Source organism: Mastomys coucha, unplaced genomic scaffold (genome assembly GCF_008632895.1).
Source record: "Mastomys coucha isolate ucsf_1 unplaced genomic scaffold, UCSF_Mcou_1 pScaffold1, whole genome shotgun sequence".
NCBI classification, from domain to species: domain Eukaryota; kingdom Metazoa; phylum Chordata; class Mammalia; order Rodentia; family Muridae; genus Mastomys; species Mastomys coucha.
In genome coordinates this window covers 32,394,201-32,404,705 of record NW_022196891.1, presented here as the reverse complement: position 1 = coordinate 32,404,705, position 10,505 = coordinate 32,394,201, and positions in this window count along the sequence as shown.

Below are 10,505 nucleotides of genomic sequence, written 5' to 3'. Positions count from 1 at the left end.
ACAGGGAGGATTCTGTTGTGGGCACAGGGAGGATTCTGTTGTGGGCACAGGGAGGATTCTGTTGTGGGTTGGGGGTACCCTTCAGAACAGAGCCAACTGTGGGGGGAAATAGCTATCAGTTTCCCACCCATAGCCTGTATGTGGAGTACATGTGTCTAGTGTCTGTCTGTCCCTCCGTCTGACCTTCTCTCTGTCCCTCAGCTTGCCTCTCCCCAGGAGAGGGATTAGACAGTGCCTTTAGGGACCCCTGTCTGCCAGCTATTACGGAGTGGCTTTTCCCTCAGCCTTCTTCTAGGATCTGCTGAGTTGACCAACCTGGCAGAATGCTGCCTTGACCAACCCTCTCTCCTTTAGGAAGTGGGGGCACGGTGGGGTAGAGGGAGAGCAGGACTGGTAGGAGTGCCTCCATTGAGCCAGTCTCTTCTGCTTCCTTCTCTTTCACTGATGCCTTCTATAGCTACTGGATCATTCTCAAAATTTACAGAGGCCTCTCCCATGTTTTAAATTCTCATGAGAGACGGGATATAGTGTTTTACTCCCTTTTTTCTCATGAGAAAAAAAAAAAACAAGGCAGAGAATTCAAACAACGTAAATGGGGTCCTGCAGCTTTGTAATCGGAGAGTCTAGGGTATGAATGTAGTATGGCTTACGGAACCTGGAATCTGCTGGTGACATCACCCTGCCTCTCCATAAACACTGAGCCCTTGTCACGCATGACATGACCACCCACACGCTTTCCTTACTGGCTGGAGGACTGGAGGCTTCTAAATGGAGGCTTCTAGATGGTGGAGAAAGAAAGGGAAAGGGCAGGGACATGGGGCGCAGGAGGAAACTCCATGGAGCATCCCGCTTTGGGCCCCTCTACAGCTGCTGTCCCAGTAGCCAGTGTCAGTCCTCAGAATCCAGGAGTACTGACCTGCAATCCTGTGGCCTCCTGGGGTTAGGAAAGAGAGTTCAGTTCCCCCAGGATTGGCATCTTTCCCGGAAGCCCCATCACGAGGAGCACTCAGGTCCAGGTTGTATTAGTTAAATACTGAGGTCAAGAACAGAGGGTGCAAAGCTTGCCTCGCCCTCAGGGTTACTGCACCAGGAGCAGGAACCACTGCTTGGCCTGCTCAGGCCCCTGACTCGGGGAAGGAAGGTTGAGTCTCAGGACTCTGATTGGACTCTTACTGACTTGTTGACGCCACATGGGACGGATGGACAGAATGTCCCCTGTAGCAACCCAGAGCTGCTGCCCCCCCCCCTTCCCCTTACCAAATAGAAAGTTGATCTGCCCTGTCAGGCAAGCTGAGTCCAGCTGTTTGGGGCTGACTCAAAATGCCCTGAGGAGGGGGCGGGGAGTGAGCCAAGAATGGCTCTAGCTATGAATGTCCCATTCTGCATTCTACTTACTGTAAGAAAGGAAGAGACCACGCAGAGGGACATGCACAGCTGGGCACAGCTGGGTGAAGAGCTACAACCAACCAACCAACCAACCAACAAAGTAGCTGGATTAATTTTTTTTAATCATTTATTTTTATTTTATGTGCTTTGGTGTTTTGCCTACATGTATGTCTGTGTTTGTGAGCTACCATGTGGGTGCTGGGAATTAAACCCGGGTCCCGTGGGTCATCTCTCCAGTTGAGCATTCTCTCCAGCCCCAGAGCTATTGTTTTATTCATTTACTTGGATCAATTAAGCCAGGGAGTAATCCATTGCTAGTCAAAGTAACTGCAGTAAAGATAATTTTATTGACAATGTACATTGTGGCAGAAGGTTGCAGAGCTGTAATAACTGCAAATAAAAACAAAAGGATAAAAAAGGCAAGGCGGAGACAGAGGTGGGACACACTCAGAAGGCAGAGGCAGGAAGATCTCTGAGTTTCTACAAAGCAAGTTCCAGGACACCCAGGGCTACACAGAGAAGCCCTGTCTCTGAGGGTGACGGGTTAAAAAAAAAAATCAAGGCTGCTCTTGTCTAAAATAAATTTAAACAATCTTTCAAAAATAAAATATATTAACAGCAAAATTTTAAACTAATCCAGCATATAATAATACACACCTATAATCCCAGCACTCCAGAGACCGGAGGACTGCCACAAGTTTAAGGCTAGCCTGATCTACATCCAGGCTGGGTTGAGCTGTATAGTAAGAACCTGTCTCAAAAAGAAAAAGAAAAATCAACTATGTAAAATGATGACACTTCTTTGTTCGGGATCCACAAGAGCAAGGAGTAAGATTATTGCTAGCAACCACGCTAGGCCCTCCAGGACTGCTGGTCTGGGAACTGCTCTAGATTTCTAAGCTCAACCCCCTTCCTTGTGACCTTTGCACTTTGCATTCTGACTGAAGGGAGCATCCCGAATTACAACCTCCCACAGTTCTTTGTTCTTTATCATCTTACCTTCTTCTTAGATTTTCCCCAATACCCAGCTTCAAACTTGCACCCGCTCCCCGCAGACTCGCCATGCCCTCCCCTCCCCCACAGCTTGCCTCACCTTCTTCAGCTTGTGTTTGCCCTATACTAGAACGTAGGCTTTATGCCAGCAAGAGTTCAATATCTGCTTCATCCTCATAGTCCCAGCACTAGACGTTGCTTGGCTCACAGGAAACACTTTTTGTTTGTTTGTTTGTTTTGTTTTTCAAGAGAGGGTTTCTCTCTGTAGCCCTGGCTGTCCTGTAACTCACTCTGTAGACCAGGCTGGCTTCGAACTCATAAAGTTCTGCCTGCCTCGGTCTTCCAAGTGCTGGAAGTGTGTGCCACCACCCCAGGCTGGCCTCGGTAAACGTTTACTGATGAGTGGACAAACCAGAAAAATACAGCTAAAAAATTGGGAGGTGGAACAGGACGATGCTGCTGAAAGCTAACAAACCAATTAAAAGAGATCTAAGTATACCATGTAAAATAGTGACGAAGCTGGCTAGACCTAGCAGTTGACACCTGTAGTCCCAGCACACAGGAGGCTGAGGCAGGAGAGTCCAGATCTTCAACCAGGTTGGGCTACACAGTGAGTTCTGTACTGGCCAGGACTACATAGTGACAGTGTGTCTCAATGTGTCTCGTAAAGGCAGGCCAGGTGACCCAGCAGGTGAGGGCACTTGCTATCAGACCGAAGCCCCACCATCCACCCGCTGGAAGGACAGAACAGACTCCTGCAAGTTGTCCTCTGACCTCTAATCACACACGCCATGGCATTCGTTCCCTCATTCCCTCACAAAATAAATAAATACATAAATGTAAAGATTAAAGACTCAACCGTTAACAATCCCTCTGAGAAAGGGTGAGGAGGGACAAGATTATTTTTTCTTTTAAATGTCATCACTCTATAGGACTAGAGTTTTTCAATCCTCGGCCCCATCTTGTTTCCTTTACAAACCTAATTAAGTTTCCAACACGTCAATACGTATGCAATTAAAAATAATGAGTTTGAGAGGCTGGAGAGATGGCTCAGCAGTTAAAACCCTTGCAGTTCTTGCAGAGGACCCAGGTTCAGTTCCCAGCATCCACATGGTGGTTCACAACCTCTGTGACTTCAGCTCCAGTTCAGGTCCAGGGATCCCAAGCCTTCTTCTGATCTCCACAGGCAGGCTCTGCACACATGTGCTACAGACACACACGTAGGCACACACCCATACATACACACAAAATTAAATAAATCTGTTTAGATAAAACAAAGGAGAGAGCTGGCTAAAATTTGTGGTTCAATGGGGACTGTTTCAGTCTCAGATGCATAACGTGATATGAAATACGAGCCCACATGAACTGAAGCCCACCTCTGCCGTGTAGGCTAAATCTGGAAAACTTCAAAGTGATGTGTAACCAATACAACCGTGGGGTGTGGGTGGGCTAACCTGAAGATGTTTGCCTTTTGTTTTTCTTCTTGTAGTTTTTGGAGATGCTGTCTCTGTATGTAGCCCAAGCTGGCCTAGCACTTGAGATCTCCTGCTTCAGCTGGCCTAGTTCTGGGACTGCAAGCATGAGCCGCCACATCCAGTTTACATTAAGAACTCTCTATGAAGTTGAAAATTCGGGGCTGACTTGAAAGCTGTCCTCAGGGCATCTGTGGGGCTTTCCTGGGTGGGCATAGCAGAATCTCCTGCTGAAGAATATCAGCATCACATCAAACAGACAGACCCTCTCCTCGCCCCTCCGCCAGCCTCTGCAAACCTCTGTGCGCCTTGGGTACCTGCCCCCTGGGACTGGAAGGCTTAGTCTGCTAGGGACCGATGTTGATGATTCAGGAGGTCTGGGACCAGACAATATGCATTTCTAGAAGCTTCCTTGTTCTACATTATTGATACTACTCCATAGACTTTAGATACATAGCCAAAGTTTAGAGCAATGGTTCTTAAGACACTCAGGTCCAGCAACACCAGAAAAGCAAATTCCAGGCTCCTCCACCCTAGACCTACTGAGTTTTGATGTGGAGCAATCACTGTGAACTACTATGGACCCCAGACAGCAAGGAGCGCTTGACTATGAGAGTGGACACTCGAGGAATTACACCAGCTCAACAGCGCTTTGAACAGTCACATCCCTGATCACACCTCCATTTCTCACTGTAAATTGAAGGCAGTCAAGCTCTGTTTTGCAAAGCTAATAATGATTTCCAAGAAAGCCTGGTTGGCTCACAGGGCCTCAGGAACTCCCCATATAGGTAAGAAAAGAGGATGATTGTTGATCCCTCCTCAGCTGGTTCCTCCATCTTAGCTCATCTACATGGGGCAGGAGTCCACCCATAGCTCTGCCCCTCCCCTCTCCCCTCTCTGTATTTAACCTCCAATTCCTTGGTTCCTCCCTGCTATCCCTCTCTCACCCCAGCAGATCTTTTCCCCACACTTCTGGTCCTCTCCTTTTCCTTTGATGTACAGCTCTTTTTGTCCAGGGCTTTGGGGTTTCCTCAGAGCTCTGCTTTTTTGAAAACCGGCCCAAGTTTCAAGTCTCTAATGACTTGGGTTTTATGGGCACTATTGCAACAGACCTCAAGTGGGCAGCAACCATGGAGCTGACCAGCCTGGGCATGCTCCTGGGCCTGTCTCTCTAGCTGGAAATCCCCTCCCACGCTCAGCTCTTTAATCACTTTCCAACCCAATAACTTTTCTGATTCACCAGGGATCCCTTTCGTCTTGAGAGCAACCACTGCCCCTCTCTGATGGGGCTGAGTCTGGACTTGAAGGCATTTGATCCCAGCTTGGGTCTGACAGAGATTGGATTTGTGGGCTCGGGATGCAGGTTGGGGCCTGCAGAATTTTCCCCTTTCCCATGCCATCTTGGCATCTGGATGCCCATGTTGCAGAAGCAAAAGGGTTGCCCCAGAATGGCCCTCCAGGACACTGGACCACAGAGCAGAGATATTACTGGAACAGGCTGAGGCTCAAAGCAACTAGTAGCTTTCCTAACCTGCCTGCTGCGCAACTCTCCACATCTCAATCATTTTCAGTTTCTTACCTTTCTCTTTTAATCACGGTGCCTTAAACCTGAGTCCCATCCCTATGTGGGATTGTATAGCTGAAGGTGTGAGCTGTGAATATCTTGGTGAGATTGAAAGGTTTCTGAGCATGCAATGACTAAAAGTTAACACAAAATCAAACACAATCCGAATCTGTGGTGTATCCGGCAGCAGGCATCCATATAGTATTTAATAACTTCATTACGGCCACGATCCTTATAACCGAGAGGTGAGCTTCTCACTGCGCATGTGCCGCAGAACCTTTCACTGCTGGAGCATCTCGGCTTAGACCCGAGAATATTATATGCTATGAACTGCAGTATTTTTAATGCAGAAGGTGTTTTTAGCTCTCGGGGCAGTGGTGGCACACACCTTTAATCTCAATGCTTAGGAGGCAGAGGTAGGTGGAGCTCTGTGAGTTTGAGCCTGGTCTACAGAATGAATTCCAGTACAGCTAGAGTAACACAGAGAAACCCAGTCTAGAGGGAAAAAAAAAAGATTTCGGCTCTTATACAAAGATGGTGGCTTAATCACAACCAACAGTCCTGAGCATGTAGGTTTTTTTTTTTTTAACTAGTGTATCAATGGGTTGTATTGTTAGAATGTTTGAATTTAATTATTAGCATGTGTGCTACCTCATACAAATAGTTTATATTTTTACCCATTGAGCCATCTCATTCATTGGTGAATCAGGAATGTTTGAATTTTAAAATTACTGTTTGAGTTGCTGGCTTGAATATTTTTTTTAAATCTCCATTTAAAAAAACCTTCAATACATTTTGGTTTGTAATTACAATTTCTAACAATTTCTAAAGTGGCCCTAAATGTCCAACTGTCATTTTGGATTGTGTGTTTGTGGGAAGTGGTGTGAGTAGCCTGGACGATTATAATAGACAAATGCCAGGCAATTCTGAAATATGTTGACTGTGCTCTGTGCCTGGCAGTAGCAAATATTCAGCCAAGACTTAACTCTTTTTTTTTTCAATCTATACATGTTCAAGTTTTATTACAAAGCATGATGGGCAGAAAGACTTAACTCTTTATGCAAAAATAAACAAACACACCGATCTCAAGAGAATGCAAGTTTGCTCTCATATTTCATAAATAATATATACCAAAGAATAGTTTTAAATCAATTGTTGATTTGCACACATTTTTACATATCTATATACCTATGACTGTATAAAAATGTTTCAGATGTGAAGGGGTCTCTGGTGGGAATAGGGTAAGAAATCCTCTTTTCAATCCATGCAACATGCTAGGCAGTGGTGGCGCACGCCTTTAATCCCAGCACTTGGGAGGCAGAGGCAGGTGGATTTCTGAGTTTGAGTCCAACTTGGTCTACAGAGTGAGTTCCAGGACAGCCAGGGCTACACAGAGAAACCCTGTCTCGAAAAACAACAAAAACAAAAAACAAAACAAAAAAAACAACAACAAAAAAATCCACGCAACACATCCATTTACTGCTCAGCGATAGAGACATTCTGAAGCATGTTGTTAGATGAGCTTATCGTCTGTGAGCAAGTTTAACTTGTGGCATACCATAGCATGACAAACACACAAGCCAGCAGCACGGCTGTTTACTGTCACTATCAAGACTGTGCGTGTCCTGTGCATAAATGTATCTGCAATATTCCTGTGAGGATGCTAGGTTTGTTTCCACCAGCAAGGCCACAAACTTGCGATGACAGCAAAACCAGATGACAGAAAGTTTCGGCTTTATTGCAGTCTTTTTTTTTGGGGGGGGGGGTTCAAGACAGGGTTTCTCTGTGTAGCCCTGGCTGTCTTGGAACTCACTCCGTAGACCAGGCTGGCCTCAAACTCAGAAATCAGCCTGCCTCTGCCTCCCAAGTGCTGGGATTAAAAGCGTGTGCCACCACCGCCCGTTATTGCAGTCTTAATGAGATCATCCACCTCTGTGCTGACACCGATGCACACACTGTCTTGTGGCATGGGCCTTAAATACATTTTTTTTTTTATTGAAAACATTCAAACCAGGATGATATCTCTTCACTACATTCCTGGTCCCAGGCCTACGGCAGATAATCAATTCAGCTGGTCCTGGGTCCCACCAAACATTTGCCATTGCTTTTCCTATGTTTGCACCCTCACTGGTACTGTGGAATTGACTGGAGGCTCTGTGTCTCCCTTTCTGGAGAGCTGACCTTCACAGGAGGGTCCTAAAATAGGTATGGGGGACAGGGACAGGAGAGGGGAAATGACAGGGACGGAGGTCCACACTGAGTCTTTCTAGGTGAGAAGTTCATCACAACTACTTCTTCCTGCCCCCGGTTTCCAGATGTTTCACGACCAGAATTCTGAACGTTCCTGTCACTTTCATGATAGGCAAGTTCCCAGGTTCCAGGACCAGGTAGAGAAGGTGTCTGTGAGGTGTCTAGTCTGAGAACAAGGTCAAGAGGAAATGAACATGTGGCTAGAGGAGCTCAGGGGAGGAAGTCAGAGCCAGTCTCAGAGTGTCAAGAAGGGTCCCTTGAGTCAGGTTCTGGCTAAGCTCCAGGGGAAGGAAATCTGAGCTGTCTTCACAGGACTGGCAAAGCAGGAGAGGTGGGGTTCATAGGTTCGGGGACACAGCCCTCCACCTCAGCAGGTGACCCCTCTTGGAGAGACACCCTGAAGAGAGCATTAGCTTTCTGACAGTCCATTATACTTGCCTCACAGAAACATGTTTCTTAGGACTGACCACTGCCTATCGAAGGCCCCAGCTGACAAGGTATGTGTATAGTCGCTGGGATGGCCTACTCATGCTACACAAAGGACTGTCTCTGATGAAAGTGTTTGCCTAAGCGGAGGCTACAGTACTGCTGCCACAAGCCCCATTAGGGACACCAGGGGAGGGCTCTGCTCACTGTGACACAGTGAGTACAAGTTCTATCTTGTACTTGTCCTCATTCTTGTTGGAAGGCAAAAGGGGACATAAAGATTCACACGACAGTTCTTCAAGAGTTGTGTGTGTGCACGTATGCAAGTGTATACCCATGGTGGTGTGAGGCGTGTGAGCAGGCATGCATGTCTATGCCAAAAGTCCACCTGGGTATCGACCTTCAGGAGTTTTGAGACTCACCGGTTAGGCTAGGCTGGCTCCCTAGTGAACAGCAGGTATCTGCCTATCTCTGACTCCCCAGTACTGATATTGTAAGGAAAACCCACATGCCTGTACTTGAGCCGAGTTATCTCTCCAGCCCCACTTTCTAAAGAATTCTAGACGATCTGTAATCCCAACACTCGGGGGGCTAAGGCAAAGGGCTGCGAGTTTAAGGATGACCTTGAGTACACAGCAAAGCCGTGTCTCAAAAACAAGCAACAAGCTGGGCCTAGTGATGCATGCCTGCAGTCTCAACCACCCTGGAGGCTGAGGCAGGAGGATCGGGAGCCCCAGTTAAGATTGGGCAACATAGCAAAACTCTGCCTCAAGCAAACAAAGAGTTCTGTACAGAAATACCATGAGTCACTTTGATGTCACTTTAAACACATGAGTAAGGCACGTGGCCACATCTAAGTTAAACAGGGGAAGAAAAATATTTCCTTACCATGGACTCAGAAGATTGGTAGATATTTAATGAGGAATCCTAAAAGACTATGGGATGGTGGGTGGCCCCACGAACTTGGGTACTCCTCTTTATACCTACTATAGGGGACAGTAAGTGTCTGGGCACTAACCTAGGCCCTGAACACTCTGGAGATGTCAGTTCAAGGTCAACAGGGTGGCAGTATAGAAAGGTCAGGAGCAGACCCTTCAGACTAGGCACCGGGCTTGTCCAGACGAGGAAAGTGCCCTCTAAGATCTTCAGTCAGGATAATCTACTTCCTGAATTTCCAAGGCCTTTGGGGCGAGTCTTCCTAAGCTCATAAACAAAGAACATCAGAGCTGGGTGGGTCCCCTGGAGCCTGGCTGCTCCGGTGTGGTCTCTGGATCCGCAACATCAGCACCACCTTCCCCTGGGAGCTAGTGAGAGACATCCGGTCTCAGGCCCCACCCAAGACTACTGAACTAGAATCTGTGTTTTACAAGATTCCCCAGGAGATGTGCATGCACATCAGAGCCTGGGAAGTACTTCCCCAGCACTAATTTAGGCCAACATTTTCATTTCACAAACGAGGCGCTGACACCCAGAGGGGAGGAGGCTGGCCCAAAGCTACACAGCTGGTTCCAATCCTGGCTTCACCCACTTGCCAGAGACTTTGAGTAAGTCATTTAAAAATGCACTGACTCTCACTTTCCTCTTCTATAACGTAGGCTATCACACCCGGACTCCAAGTGCTTGAGCATGCACCAGATAAGGCAGCATCCAAATTAGGCTTCATAAACACTGACAGTCACCATAGTCCTAGCTCTCCGCTCTAAGGCCACCCTTCCACCTCTCAATGCAAGCCAGCTTCCCTATAGACAGTGTTACAATATAGGCATAGGTCCTGGGCCAGGACGTTCTATGCAGATCCTGTTCTGCCATTTGAGCATGAACTGGTTCCCAAATTGTCCCCTGGTTCCTGGCTTTAGTTTGATGGTTCATAGACGACTTGACTCCATCTCGAAAGGTCATTGGAGGTCTTTGATCTTTGAACAGTCTGTGGTACAGAATGAGCCGGAAATGACAAGTTTATATTTCTACACTACCCAAAAGGAGGCACTATTAGGGAAGTCTAGCCCCGTGGAGAATGGCTCTGTCCTGACACATCCAAGTACCCCAAGTGCCTAGGTGTGTCCCCAACCGGGTTCTTCTGAGGACTGAATCCAAGGCCTCACACAGGCCTGCTAAGTGCTCTTCCACAGAGCTATACTGAAAACTCCTCTTGCTTCTCCAATTAATAAAAAGGACCCTCGAGGCTTCCAGTACCTCTCTGGGGATGGGGTTAAAGAGGAGCCCAGTCAGACTGGAGGGCAGCTGTTTTCAAAGCTTCGCAGGCTGTCAGGTGGGAGAAGTCTAAACCTGGTCTCACGGACTCCGGAGAACAGAAACAGGAAGTTCAGTAAGTCCTCTCCAGTCCTAACAACTGGTGGGAGACAGCTCCAGAAGTTCCTGTGAGTCCCAAGGCAAGTAAGCTGCGGGGGAGAGGG